General features: G+C 41.5%; 1 protein-coding gene across 5 annotated transcripts in view; it reads right to left on the bottom strand.

The window, feature by feature from the left end:
• slc20a2 (solute carrier family 20 member 2) overlaps positions 1 to 15,297 on the bottom strand; it is a 44,828-nt gene extending 29,531 nt beyond the window's left edge. For 4 of the 5 annotated variants that reach the window (XM_044025327.1, XM_044025328.1, XM_044025330.1 and 1 more), the window contains exon 1: positions 15,020 to 15,297. The gene's annotated coding sequence lies outside the window, so the exon portion shown is untranslated. Of the gene's footprint in view, positions 1 to 129; positions 273 to 15,019 lie in introns of those variants that run through there. The other variant, XM_044025329.1, reaches the window with a different exon arrangement.
• Positions 15,298 to 15,311: the final 14 nt, after the last annotated feature.

Raw genomic sequence — 15,311 nt, 5'->3', positions numbered from 1 at the left:
ACTTTACTCGAGATTTGGCTTGACCACAAACTGCACAAACACAATTTCTCTCTTGCATTTTCTTCCTTAAATTCCACACAGTCACTGTCATGTTAACCATAAGCTTAAAAACACTCATTACTCACGCACACAATTGATGTCGAGTCAATGTCTGGGGCAGTTGAGCTCCTTTCTTTCTCACACACTGTGTAAGGACTAGAATAGGTCCAGTAAAGTCATCTCTCCAGCTCTGTTCAGTGTGTTTTGAGTTCCAGTATCTCTCACTCATTCTCTCCCTTTCTGTCCCCCAACTGGTCCTGTCTGCTAAAAGGCCTATCTGCGTCAGCTGCACCTGCTGCCTCTGACTCTGTGCTTCGCAGCAGGGGGGCGCTGTCTCCTGAACCCAAACACACACATGTACAGACACACTGTACAGTGTTGAGATCAGTCAGCCTCCACAGGTGGGGGTGGGGGGGCTGCTCAAGAATTACAGCGACAACACGCATGACTGCAAAGAGCATGTTGCACTCGACGCCATCCTAACACACGGACTTCCATAAATCCTCTCACTCATTCTATTTTCTCTCCACCACTGTGGGTCTGCACCACAGTACTAAGTCAGGTTGTATTGAGTAAGTCCTAACTAATCCTTCAGGTGGCTTCTGAAGGCCATTACAGGGAGGTACACACAGGTAGTAGGCAATCTATCAAGGATTCATACGAGCCTGGAGATTATCAATAGTTGTCGCAGCACACTTCATCGCATCAACCCTGCTGGCACAGATCCTCTTCCTGCCGTCTCCCCCACCATCACCACATTCCCAAATGACCAGGGAAAAATCTCACACCGCAATAATCTCGACATCCCAAGGCACATATCAGAGATGCATCACACCAGTTAATTGTGGTTTTAACATATTTTTCCTGACATATTGTTTATAGAAAGAAAACAAAACACTAAAGCCATATTTGCAGAGTATTTGCAGTGCATAAACTTTACATTATTTAACCATGGTTATATTGATATAAATAAAAAAATGATATCATAAAATATATATATATATATATATATATATATATATATATATATATATATATTGTCATGGAATGCTTGCCCAGCCTTTATCACAGGGCTCAACAACAGGGCATGCGCAGCATGGAAAAACAACGGTTCTCTCTGTGTGATCCAATCTGTCTGCCACCTATCTGTATTATTGGTCCAGATTGTTTTTGAATAATTTGATCTGTATAAGTCTCTTTACTTTATGTCTGTCTATAAAGTCAAATGAAAAAAAGGTTTCTTCATTCATAAAACCCAAGTAAGTCTTTTTCAATGTGCAGCTAAAATAGATTTGCCAGCTTTGCACAACTGCGCGATAGTAGAAGCAAACAAGGATGACAAAAATGCATCACTGCAATGAAGCCAAGGACGAAAATAGTAATAGTGTCTTGTGTTTTCATTGCAACAGTGTAAATGTTTTAGTTTATTATGAACCTGTGGCGGGAAAAATACAAAATGGTGGGTGACACTGGATGATATAGTGGCAATACGTAAATAACCTATTTATAACTAGCTACTTATGGGTTCAGCTCCAACAATATTACCTTGAACCACATTGGTTGAAGAAATTGGATCAGACGTGAGACAACTTCCTCTGAGGTCACAAAAGGCTACAATATTGTCCACAACACGAGCGAGTGTGTGGTACAGTCCTGTGCATAAAACCCAACAGTTCAACTCACCAGTTTCACTTATCATTTCCAAAACGATAAGACCTTTGTCATGCTATTGTCTGCATTCTACAAAGTGAAAGATGATGCCACTCTTTCTTCATCTCTCCTTCAGAACTCACACTGCCAACTATTGTATTAAATCTAGGGCCAAATAATAATAAAAAAAAGGACATCAGAGGGGTCAGTCAGAGTGAACGAGTATCAGAGTATCCAAGCCATGAACAACACTACAACAGGCGAAGTTACAACAGCAAACAATCGAGCCCCCCCTCTGGCTTTCAGTCTTGAGTAAGCCTTATGTTTAAATACTTTTTTAAGGTCAGATCTCTCTGGTTTCAGAGGAGACTGTGCAAGGGTTTGACTCTCTCACCCTGAATTGGCAAAGTGACTGAAGCGACTCCTCCCAACCCCTGTGTGTGTGTGTGTAACTGTTTTAAGTAAATGAGACAGTCCCACACTGTGGACTTCTCATGGGTCCAAAAAAAAGACAATAATACAATGAGAGAAATGTGGAAAAAAAAATATGATTGAACATGATGTATTAATACCTTGGGGGGTGGACCGACAGGGCCAACATAGCAGCAACACAAAGGATACTGTGCTGAAAATAATACTTTTAGAAGGTCACAAACTATTACTCACCACTGAGAATAAACCACGCTCACAGCAGGATCCTAATTGACCAATCAAATTGTGCCTCAAAGATGACTATAAAGCCAACTATGATGGGGGAGGGTGTTGTGTTGTTGGCTGAGCTTCACATCATATGACTGCTGCTGACACAATAAAGCTTGATCCTTCACAAGAATTTGAAGGGCTTTTTAAGGTTGCGGTCCAGCTTTCTTCTACTTTGGGCCATCTGTGTGACCATGTTCCTGAGAGTCATCTTACCCTTGACCCTCTCTCTGTTCTCCTCTCGCTCACTCCCCCGCCCCCCCTGCCCACACACACCCTGCTTCAGCCAGACAGTTCCAGTTCTCTTCCACAAATAAGTGTGGGTACCTAAACGAGTCCCTTTCACCCCTGTCCTTCCTCTGCTTTGCTGCCCAGGCTAACCCTTCAAAACTATCTTTCTCTCATTGCCACTGCCAGAACCTGCAACCTTCCTTCCTTCCTTCCTTCCTTCCTCCTTCCTTCCTCCCTACTGGCACGCTCTGAGGTATTAAATTGTGTTACTGGGGCAAAGTGGATGTCGGTATTAGTGAGCGCTGAAAAAGCAGCACAAAAACTGAGCAACTGACTGTAGGTAAAGCACAATGGGGATACATATATATTCTCTTTGTTAAACTTAAGTGCAGATGAATCTGTGAAATCCTGATGTACTTTTAAAACCCTGGTCTCAAATGTGGACATATTGTTAGCAGTTATAATGGGTTTCCTGCCTCTAACTTTAGATTTATGAGGCAACTAAATACAAAAATGAAGTTGTATCAATATAGATATTTTGGATATGTCGGATTTACATGTCTCGTGTAACAGGCAAAAGGTTTTAGATGCGCGCTGTGCTAGTTTGTAAATGGGGCACGTTTCATTGTCTTATACAGAATGAAAGTAGACATAATATTTTGACAATCGTAAACAGACAAAGAATCTCTGATGTTAAAATAGAATAAAAACCCAATCAAACAGTAAAATACAAAAAGAAAGGTTGCTCTGGTGTCAATTCATTATGATGACAGGTCTGTTTGTCCGCTAAATTCTACATAGTGACAATGTTCCTGCCTCTGAAACAGCATGTGGTTAAGGACACAATTAGAAACCAAAACAGAGTTAAAAGTATCTGTACTGACGTGGAGACGGGCTCATTAATCCTGACATTTCTTATCTAGATAATGATGGAAGTCGTGACGCGACACATTTCTTGTTCATTTACTGATCGAGCTGTTTATAGTAAATGACCACGGCGACGTGTCACTGGAGTCTAATGAACATCTGCGACCTTGGATAGTTGTGTCCTCACATATAAGGTTAAAGGAGAGCACAGGGGAGAGAGAGAGAAAAACTGAGAGAGAGGTGTAGACCGAGAGGGAGAAAAGACAGAAAGGGAAGGAGAGAGAGATCTCCCTGCTAAGCTGGATCTAGTGGCCTATGCCCTTATGCTCTTAATCCTGGCTTCCAGCACATGACCCAGCTAACAGTATTATAAAGTACTTTGATTAGACCTGCTGCTGTGCGCATGCAGTGGTCAACGTCGTGGCAGTGGGGGAAACACAGGGGTCTGTGCAGGAATGCCGAGCCTGTGCACAGACACATATGCGTGTACTTACACACACATAAACACACAGTATTAGCCAGCATTTAACCCTGGCACGTATAGCCTAACTGCAGCGGAAGAAAAGGCACGAGGGCTGGCTGGATTAGGGCTGGGAGTCAGTGAGTCAGCGGATTACGCCCACTCTGTGATTCTAGGTAGATACCTCAAGTCATGTTCGAAAACGTGCTGCAGGCTTTAGCAGGGAATGACAAGTCGTGGAGTGAGTGACAAGAATGTCAGGAGGAATTTCAGCTGTAGGCCTTAATCGCATCAAGGGGTCTCACGTGGGGGGAAAATGTTATTCTTCAGTTTATTTAAACTAGAGCTGAAACGATTAATCGATGAATCAATTATTAATCGATTACTAAATTAATAGGCAACTATTTTGATAATCGAATAATTTTTTTCATGATTAAAACAAGATTTCCTATTGTTTAAGCTTCTTAAATGTGAATATTTTCTTCATTTCTTTGCTCTGGATAACAAAGAAGAGATCAAGTCAATGATTTTGGTTTGTGGACAAAACAAGACATTTGAGAACATCCTCATTTCCTGGTTTGACAAACACTGATCTACATTTTTTTGGTTTTCTGATATTCTGAACACCAAGCGATTAATCGAGAAAATAATCGACAGATTATGAAAATAATCGTTAGTTGCAGCTCTAATTTAAACAGTCTCACTGTCAGTTCATTAATATCACACTTGACAGAAAAACTGACTGACAAGTTAAATATTACAACTTCATTAGAATATAAATAATAATTACCACATGCTCTGATTTGTTTCTCCAATATATTAACTTAAAAAAGCCATGCTTTAGTATTAAAATGAAGCTGGTCTGATGTGAAAATACTGTAAACTGCATTGAAATTCAACACAGCATGCCACAATAGGGTATTGTACACTGAATTTCCTCTATAAAAAGGACAGCTTTTTAACAATGAATCCCCAAGCAAGATCAAGTGACAAGACTCTAAAGTCAGTGGCAATCTTCTAGGTTAAAGTTCTTCCTGGACAATTAAGGGAATTTGCCCGTGAACACGAGAGGGAAAAACAAGAGTGCGCCACCAACTGAAGCCAAACGTGTTGTGCCACAGGGAGCACGTGCAGTCAGTGGGTGCGATCCACTAAAACGTACGTCACGCAGACCACTGCAGACGCACACATCCACAAAGTATGACCTGAGCCCCGGTCCAGACATTCAACACTCAGCAGACGTGCTCCTGACGACGACGACAACAACAACAACTGACAAACAAGTGTTTGCAATACCAAAAATCACAATCTGGAATGCTGGACTAAGCAATAGCATTTTAACAGTCACACGTTGTTCATCTGTGCTGTTACAACTATTACTACATCTACTGAAGCCTGAATGAGTTGATATAATTATCCGTCACGTGTTTTCAGGGCTGTCTGCACTATTCAACTTCCAGTGGTGGTGCCGAGTTTTGCAAAAAAAAGAGTTGTGGGGGCGTTTATGCCCAGACACAGATCTAATGATACAAACTGCTGATCCTGTTTTCCGCCTTCTATGCTCAACAAATTCAGTACTGCAGAGAACAGTCGAAATAAAGTCTCCTTATAGGCAAAATATCTTATTATTCAGATTTTGTCCTATCCGCCTGCAGAACCACCATGTCAATTTTGACGCAGCTGCTGTGCTGGCCCAAGAAAGATATCTATGGGGAGAGAATTGTTGCAGGCCATGTGTGACATGTGCTACTTTATCTGTGCGCTGTCACAGCATGGTCGATTATGAGGTGACAAGAGGTCTGCTGGTATTTCTGTGATGAGGTCCTGGTGGGGAGGAGGGCAAGTTTTCCCGGGTCACCTCTGATCCTGTCGATACAATTAATTTCCTACAGATTTTTTTCCACAGATCATACCAAATCAGAACGTCACCTTTAAACCACCAGGAGGAGGCAAAAAGAGGCTCAACCACTCTGCAGTTTCCTCATATAACAACAGAATTGGAAAACAAGGCACATCATTTCCATTCTTAAACATTTTAAATCTTAACAAACCAAGCACGCCGTTTGTCACAGCAAGCAACTTAATAATATAGAACTGCCACTTTGTACATATGTCTGGTTTACATGTCTTGTGTAACAGAAATGATACAAAAATGTACTTAAATTCATAGTGAATTTGGTCACAGTGGTTTGTCATCTTTGAAAATCTGGGCCCCAAATAAAAACTAAAAGTCACTTTTTATAGATTCAAAAAAAAAACATATTTAAAAGATATTTATTGGAAACAAGCTAAAGCACATACATGTTCTTCACTAATTCTCCACTGTCTTGCAGTAAACTTTATCATTCACATTTAAAAAGACACTTAAAAAACCTACCTACTAGATTTTATTTCCTCCATATTCCTCAATATTATCATAGCACAATTAAATGGGATGGTCTCGACCTAGATGGATCTTCTTTATTACAATGTTCCGCTTCACTGCCACACACGAGAACATAATGAGACGTGAGCTGAAGCTGCATTACGACAAACAACAGTGTCTGCTGTCACGTGTTACTTGTGACAGACGCTTTATGGAAAACAAGCCATGAATGCAAACAACGCATTTCAGTTTCTTCAGAGCAGTGTTTTTCTGTGGGATAGGTCGACTATGTCGTTTATAACAACAAACCTCTGTGGCACACGGAAGGAAGGGAAGGAAAAAAAAAACCTGAAAAGCAAAATATGGGCACAGCTTTTTCAGACGCCGTCAGTCATAATGTGCTACAATTAAAACCATAGACTATGATTTGGAAAAAAAAATGAAATGCAACAGTACAGTACCAAACAGCAGGGGAAAATATAACGTCTATGTATGCAAGTGTTTACGGGAGTGCGTGCTGACAGGTTGTGGGACTGTTGGTCAGACTGAAGCCGTGTAAGCCTTCTCAGTATTACTGGGTGGTCGAGGGTCACTTACTTTAGAGGCACAACAAAGCCAGAATGTTTGAGACATTATGAGGATATCATCACCTGTTCAGTACTGGGAACCCTGGAGATTTTCAATGACATTTAATCCATGTTTTTGAAAGTTAACTGGCCTGACGTTAACCTAGAAAGGCATCTTTGGTCATGAGGACAAATGGTTTACTCTGTACACTCAACTTTCAATGTTTCCTCTGGGGTTACATTGTAGTGTGGGAGTATCTTTTGGTGACGGCGCTTTTTCAGACACTATAGCAAAGTAGCTTTATGTTTGGACTATCTGTGATCTAAAGAGGACCAATTATACTATTTTCCAATTAAATTATCCTCCACTCGCAGTGAAAACCCTGATTAAATCTATATAAGAAAGCAGGAAAGATTATCCTCCCTTTAAAGCCGTATCAGCTTGTTGGAGCTTAACTCATGATTCATCACACTGAAGCACAATAGTATTTTCTAACACTGGGACTGCAAAATAAATTCAATAACAATAATCATCGCAATATTATTGCTACAAAGGTTGGATAAAGTCTGGTTATGCAACGCACATGTAAGTGCCAAGACAGATTTTACCTCTGATTGTGTGTCTTTTTCTATCTGTAGAAAAGTTTAAATCCACAATAATTTGATTTTACTTTTGAGTAAATTATGTTTAATTTGTGACATTAATAATAATCTTAATTAATTTCTAAACTCACAGTAAAGCTTTTGCCCAGCCCTACTTAACACTAGGGTTGTGACCAATAATTATTTTTATTAGTTTACTGCCATAGAGCAAAGAAACTAAGAAAATAGCATTTTAGAAACGGAGGGATCAACTTTAACAAATAAAACCCTGTAAAACTGATAAAAATCATCAAAATAGTTAACAATTAATTTACTAGTCAATAAATAGTAATCTATTACTTCTTGCAGCTCCACTCAACACTAAAATGAAGGAAATCTTGTTTCATTTTGTTCACCAGTGCAGATTGGAACCTTTACTCTTCACAGCTCTTGTCATATGTTCTTTCTGTCTAATTACTGAAACATTTTTGGACAGAGTGATGACCTACCATTCCAGATATCATGTCTCATGACAAGGTGAGAATGTGCGACCACGTTACCTCCACTACGGTCATTGATCAGAACACCCGGGGTTATCAATAACGGGGGGTAAAAACTACACGCATGTCAGCAAGGATCTCCGCTTACAGCGTGGACATATAGATGAGCTGAGAGTGCGATTGGCTGACTGAGCAACAACTTCTGTCCCATGTCAGATCACAACTCAAAACACTGTCCGGGTAACACTGTCTCCATCTGGAGGGCACAATCATTCAAAAAAAACAAAAACAATAACACCTTACAGTTTCTATATGTGCGGTCTGTTGTGTGTGCCAGGCAAATTGTTTGTCAAACTGAAATGTGTCAGTGTTTGTATTACACCTTTAAAAGCACACAACAGAGCAATGCAGACATTCTAGAGCAGGGACATGAGTCATGACGAGGTCAAAGGCATTTCCTGTGCTTTTCACTCGCAAACCAAGTCATTTGAATGCATGGGACTCAAATCTGACTGCAGACATACATCTGTCCCTGCACCCGTGTGCACAGATTTCTAAACACTGCATAATGAGCACATTTACACGGGGATCTTTTTGTCCCACTGCTGACCCAGGGAGGATTTGTACCACTACACGACCGACGTGTTTCTCTGAAGGGCAATTATGCATGTTAGCCACTTCACCAACACAGGCCAAACAATCAGCAGGTCTAATAAGTGACAGACTTGTAAAGACAAATCATTATGAGCCCATACCTGCATTTCACCCGCATCTTGAACGGAGTCTTTTCAATTCAATTGCACAAAATGCCATTGTTCTACCAAGTTTATCCCCACCCTGCAAGGTGGCCTCTAAATAGATACCACCACACTTCATCTAAAAAAACTGCCCCCACCCTCCAGGAACACAGCTTTCTGAGGTGTCACATATCCACCACTCGCTCTTGTTACTAAAGGCAGTGGGGAGGCAGAATGATTTGGCTAGAAATAGCCGTGTCACATGAGTGTGTGCAGTGACTGGTCAGCCAGCTGCTCATCCTTACATGGAGCCCTGCCCCATTTGTACAATCAAATGCAAATAGGCGGTAATGTTATCAACATAACAGCATGGACCAGTGAGGACAGGTTCATCATTTATATCGGACGCCCTTCTCTACACTCCAGTGTACGACTATTAACCCACAAAGAGAACAGACATGTGAGCTCACACCTGTTCAAACATCAGGCTCTCGACAAACTCTCAACTTCCACGTGTAAGAAAGACACTCACATTTTCCCATGAAAGAAAATGAGAAACACATGCTTTGTTTACAAGTTTGTCTGCACAATTAACCAAGCACAACATATACACATAAAAAGTTTATGTTCACACTGAAATCACATCATTGTGCCTATCACTCTCCATGAAAGTGCACATTATTCCAGCAGAATGTGGCCTCTGGCTTCACATAAATGTCTACAAGTCTCAACATTCAGCTACTACTTAATAAAAAAATAGACAGAAGCAATCCACAATGCAATACAGAATAATGTGTGTAGTGTGTAGTTTCACAGGACACAGATTTTCTTCCCACTTGTCAGAAGAAGACAAACTGTGTCATTGACATGACATTATCCCCAAAATGCCAAGAATAGCCTTTCCCCAAGATTCTTTCAGTATTTCCTCTCATACATTAACCACCGAGCATTTTCCAAAACCTCAAACAGAGCACTGGCCTTAGTGGCAAAATTATGACTCATTAAAACTTAAGCTCTGTGCGCTCCTGGACAAATGTACATAAATGTGGAGGACGGGAAAATAATGTCCATTCTATCTCGCATAAATAAAACCACAATGGCTCACAGTTCACTGGTAAGCCCGTCATTAGCATAGTTAACACCAAGCCAGCACCCAAACAAGGGACTTTTTGTGTGACAGCGCTTTGATACGGACCCTGTGGCTTACAGAAGGCCTCCAGAGAGACCACACAGCAGCTCTCATGGGCCGAGTGGCGAGCACAAACGAGGCCAAAATCACGCAGCAGGTCAGAGACAACGACACAAGCACACACAGTCACACCCTAAATAGGGTAATGAATGACTACTTGTTTACATGTAAGGAGGTAGGGGTTTCCTTTTTTGAAAAAAAGGATGGTGCCATTAAAAGAATGGAGGGTTTCTTGTGTGTGCCACCCTCGGAAAAATAAGTGTGGGTCTCTCGCTTCGAAAACAATAAAGACGGGGAAAACCAGTGAGCGGCCGCCTGCACGATTAAATAACTGTGTAAGTGTTCACTGTACATGCTGATAACTGTCATGCAGAAACCCAAGAAAAACACCACAACTGTTCTGCAAATACATGTCTGTATAAAATCCAAGCAATCTAAGCTACCAAGGCAGTTTGGTCAGAGAAGAACGTAAGCTTACGTAACATTGGTAAAAGACAGACATTAAGGGACATTATCGGGCAGAAGCTTGCCACTAGACTGGATTCTTTGAAACCAGCAGCTTACAAATAACATGTGTGCAAACCACATATTTAAGTGCATAAATGCTGCCTTAGAGCTGGTTAAATGCTAGGACAAAACTGAACCAGTGGTTGTAAAGTAGACCAATTAGGAGATGAAATTGTTTGGATTGTTATCCCTGATCTATAAACGGTGTCACAACCCTGAAGCAATGCTGAATTTAAATCAAAGCACGACTATTCTGAAGCTTCCTCAATTTATTTTCAGCTTCTCGACAGCAGGTGACATGCCAAGTGTGTGCAGCACTCTGACCCTTCCTGCTCTCTCCTGCATTTGATTTGACCTTAGTTAATTAAAAAAAAAAACATGGACTAAGCCATGATGTTACAAGTAGACGCACAGCATGAAGACGGCCTCTCCGAGGGTCATCATGTGATGTTGCCATGGCAGAGGGCTCAGACATAACAGTGAGATTGTGCTCTGCGATTGTGGGCCGATCAGAGAGACAGACTGTTCTCCGACTGTGACACTGCCAGCCCTGGTGCCAACAGTCCTTCCGCCCACAGAGATACAGACACACCCACTGGCAGCAGGGCCTCTGCGCGGGGCCCTACCGCCACAGAAACCAGAGCAGACTCTCAGCTTTTGTCCAGACATTGCATTTTCTTGCTTCTTTCTCATGGCGGTCCAGGAGACAAAAACATGACTTCAACTGTAAATGATTTGTAATGTACTTAAAGCTGGAGCTAAACAATTACTAATGTTCTAATTCCAATATGAATTGGAACGAAATGGAATTTATTGTTTTAAGTGCTATGCAAACCAATTCATATCTTTAAGTCATCACCTTGCATTAGAATATAGAATGACTCATCTTTCCATTACGCCATCTGTTAATGGTTCATCATGTTTTCAATCTTTTACACAGTGAATATTGACCTGAGGTTTGATTTGTTTGTTTTTTTAAATATATCTAAAGCCTAATCGCAATCACATTATGCATCAGAAAAACTGCAATTCCCCCAAATTGTTCAGCCCTATTAAAGCTACAGTACAGCTACTCATCCAACGTCCATGTAGCCTAAAAAACATTGTGAAACCAGGATCAAATTCAAAAGGACACACTTACATTTTAATATATATTATAAGTTGGTACATGTCCTAATATCTTGATGTAACACTATGACACAGAAACACTGAAGAATTCACATGCAACAACTGGTTTTGTGACCACTTATGTACAGCAACAACAAAACACTCACTTAAGCCATGCAATAATACTGTGATTCCGACTTGACATTTTTATTCTGATTACTTGCATCCATGTATATAAAGCTATTGAGGCCTCACATGAAATCAACAGTGACCTGGGACTTAAGGTGGAGTTTTAGCATTAAGTTCTTGGAAACTACAAACTGCCGGAACGCGAGGAGCAGGGTAGCGCACACACCCCTAAAAACTGGTCTGACACAGCTTCGTCAGCACCTTGTTTAACATAAAAACATTGCACAATGCACACGTGCTGCTTCCATCCATACAAAAGATATCATCTGCCCTCCTCCGCTGACTACCAGTTCTTCCAAAACACAATCTTAAGCTGTCTGGTGTGACTGCTGTTTAAACTTGCACCACTATGGGTCCGTTGTAAAGTGTTTGGATTTAAGGGTTAGCATGAAGAGAGGCTCTATGAACAGTGCGGTCTGAACTGTGGCTGAATCCCTGTCGCCACAGAACTGGGGATGTACTGTGAATCACTCTGCCTTGCTTGTTTGTTTTTGTTCCTCAAAAGGATTAGTCGAAAGAGCAGGTTGAAAATATGTCATGCTTAAACTATGTGGATGCAAGAACTTCATTTATTTATTTTTCCTCATACATTCTGAGTTCAAAACAAGTTAGGTATGCTCAGAGGCTACTTTAAGAATTATTACATCTAAAATGTTGCAGGCACATGTGAAAGAAGTCACAAATTAAGTCTAGCAACACTTTAACGCTTGAGCAATTATAAATAAATAGCTACAAGTGCATGGAGTGACTGGAGACATTGTGCTTCTTATTGATGCAACAGCAGAACATTGTGTGTGGCACTCGCGCATAAAGGTGTGTTAAAAGAGGGAAGTCATTAATCTACCTATCTTATCACGATATGCTCCCATATCAGTCATATAGCATTTATGGCTACACCGCGTGAGTCCCTGCTGTGTACATTTGTAAACAAGGCTTTTATGGTGGAAAAGGAAATATGAGACAGTGACAGACCCCAACATTCTTCTTCTGTCTCACTCCTTATCACAATGAGGAGATCAATCATTAACTCCCACACCCCCTCTCCATGTTAGATACGTGAATGCTACGTACTTTAACTTCTTCTGTCGGCAGTAGACTAAGATATCTTTATTGTGTGGTGGGTGTAATATAAACAAAGACTAAATTCGACATGTTGTAGAAAAACAAGACAATATAAGAATAAATAATAAACACATGACTATACATAGGAAGTAGCTCTCGAATGAATTAACAAAAACAAAAAAAAATCCATTGGTTTGTGATCTGCCACTTAAAGCCTCAGGATTTGCAGTATGGCCAGCACCGTCTTTGTTTTATGTTTTTTTGTTGTTTTTTTTTAAAAAACACAGGAGAGCATATCTGGACAAGAGGGTGGACCTGGAGAAGTGAGGATGAAGATCTTAGGAAGCGTGCGAGGTAAAGCAGGTCACCGCCCTCAATCAAACCCAACTATGTTGTCATCTAAGGAACTATAATTTACAAAATGGAACTAAAATAAATGTTGAATCAAGTTAAAAAATAGCACCATACTCTCAAAACAATCTCACAAAACACTTTTTTAATTTTATAAAATCGGTGTATTTGCCCCCGATGGCTATTCATGATCATACAGGTTTCGAGCACTTCCACATTGGCTTCATTTTGGAAAACACGCAGACTACGACAGGTTTTTGTCAGTGGGTGCGGTACAAGTCTGAGGTACATGTTTAATTCCATTTTATGGCGCTTCATATTCCCACTCCAACACATTTTCACAGAAAATAAATATCACTTTTAACATCCACAGACCTTAACAGCAAATAGTTGCAAGTTAAACGTTGGATTGTAAACACTCGCTGCTGCAGAAGGGGAAGCCTCAGGGACTCCAGTCCTACATGATGAGCTATCAGCACCCTGAGGCTGCCCCCTCTGCAGTGACGCAGCTTTAATTCAGTCTTGTGGCCCACTGCTGTGCTTCTACGCATCTTTCTCCTCTTATCCTTTCAAGTAAAGGTGGACATGCCTCATAGCAACAAGACAACACATAAAGCAGTTCAGGTGTAATGACAGAGGTGGCATTTGTGTCCTCAAGCTGGTTTTGTTAATCGTATAACTTTGGTATGAGTTACATTTTCATTTCAGGACTATGATGTTTAACATCTTTCACTGTATTCCTGTTTTTTATAGCCAATAACAAAAAAAAATTATCCAGTGAAAAAAGAAAAGGAGCACCCTAAAAACATAAGACCACAGTGGGCCCCTGGACGTACACACACCACCATGCACAAATTGGCAGCAGTACTAAGGTTGTGCCAACAGCATAAATATGACCTTCTCTCAATTTTCTCACTTTTTTAACTTTCGTAAAGCTGCCCGACTTAATACCCGCCGCTCCATCTTACGTCGACCTCATCGTGAGTGAACTGCAGCACCTGCCTGTCAAGAGATTTCCCCTCTGTGCCCTCTGTTGACAAATCTAGATACGACTGAAGGTAACTATTCAGATATATTACAGTGTTATGTGGCTTCAGGGCCCTATTAAAATATCAGGATGAATTCCCACCTGTACACAGTGGCCCACAGGGTCACTACTGTTAGACAGCAAGTGTATATATACACGTAGATGTCAGATTTGATCATTTATGCCACACAAACGATTAAAACCACTGGCAGGTAAATAAGATAAGAAGCCTTTGATGGGTACAGGAAAATGACCCGGGGATCTTGATAAGTTTAGGAGAGTCTGACCCCAACTTCTTGTTACAGGGCAAAGGGGCGGTAGTGGTTGTGCCTGAGCACACTGCGCATGCGCACATGTCGACCCGCCTTAAACGGTGTCTGCTCGCGCGATTAACAGCCTTTAATCGAGTCAATGGCAGAAAGCAGCAGCACTCCTTGACGTTATTAATTCCTGTTAACGACACTGGTTCACAGCGTTCGACTGGTCACCAGATACCGTGGGTCTAAATCTGTGATACTCCTGTCGAACGTGGAATCCCACACACACACACACACACACACACGCACGTGTAGCCGCTCCATTCACTCATTTAGTTGCATGAGAGCAGTGGCAACAGCAACGTGAGCGCACTGAAACGAAAATGTGGGGGAAACGCAGCAAGTACAGCGAAAAAACACAGAGCTAACGTTCACACACGGAGGCATTTCGACTTGACACTGTGTTCACACTCACCAGGCCTGTTCCTCTGTAAATACAGCCCGCAAACGACGCTCGCCACAAAGAAATTCGCAACGAAAGTGGCTGAACAAGATTTAGGAAGCGTACACGCGTAAAGACTGAAGACAGGGGCAGCTTCTTTTTTTTCCTCTGTGCCAGACAAAATGTACTTACCAACGAAATTGGACACCACGAGGGGGAGAAAATGTGCTGTTCCTCCTCGCCTCCACGCCTGTATCACTGCCTGGGTATTTTCCCAGAACCGCACTCCGTGGGTTGCGTCGAAAATGTCACAGATTCCAGCAGTGTCTGTCTGCGCTCGTCCCCGCGAAATATGTTGCCCTCGGCTCGGCCGACTCTCATGCGACCATGTTGTGCTGAATGACGCCTGCTGCTCTCATCCGGGCGTTTGGAGAGTGAGTCGCCGTCTGAACCAACGCTAATGTTCTCTGTGACAGCTTGAGAT

The sequence above is a fragment of the Solea senegalensis genome, linkage group LG5 (genome assembly GCF_019176455.1).
Source record: "Solea senegalensis isolate Sse05_10M linkage group LG5, IFAPA_SoseM_1, whole genome shotgun sequence".
In the NCBI taxonomy this organism is placed as follows: Eukaryota; Metazoa; Chordata; class Actinopteri; order Pleuronectiformes; family Soleidae; genus Solea; species Solea senegalensis.
Note: the sequence above shows the minus strand (reverse complement) of the source record. Positions and strands in the feature narration are given on the sequence as shown.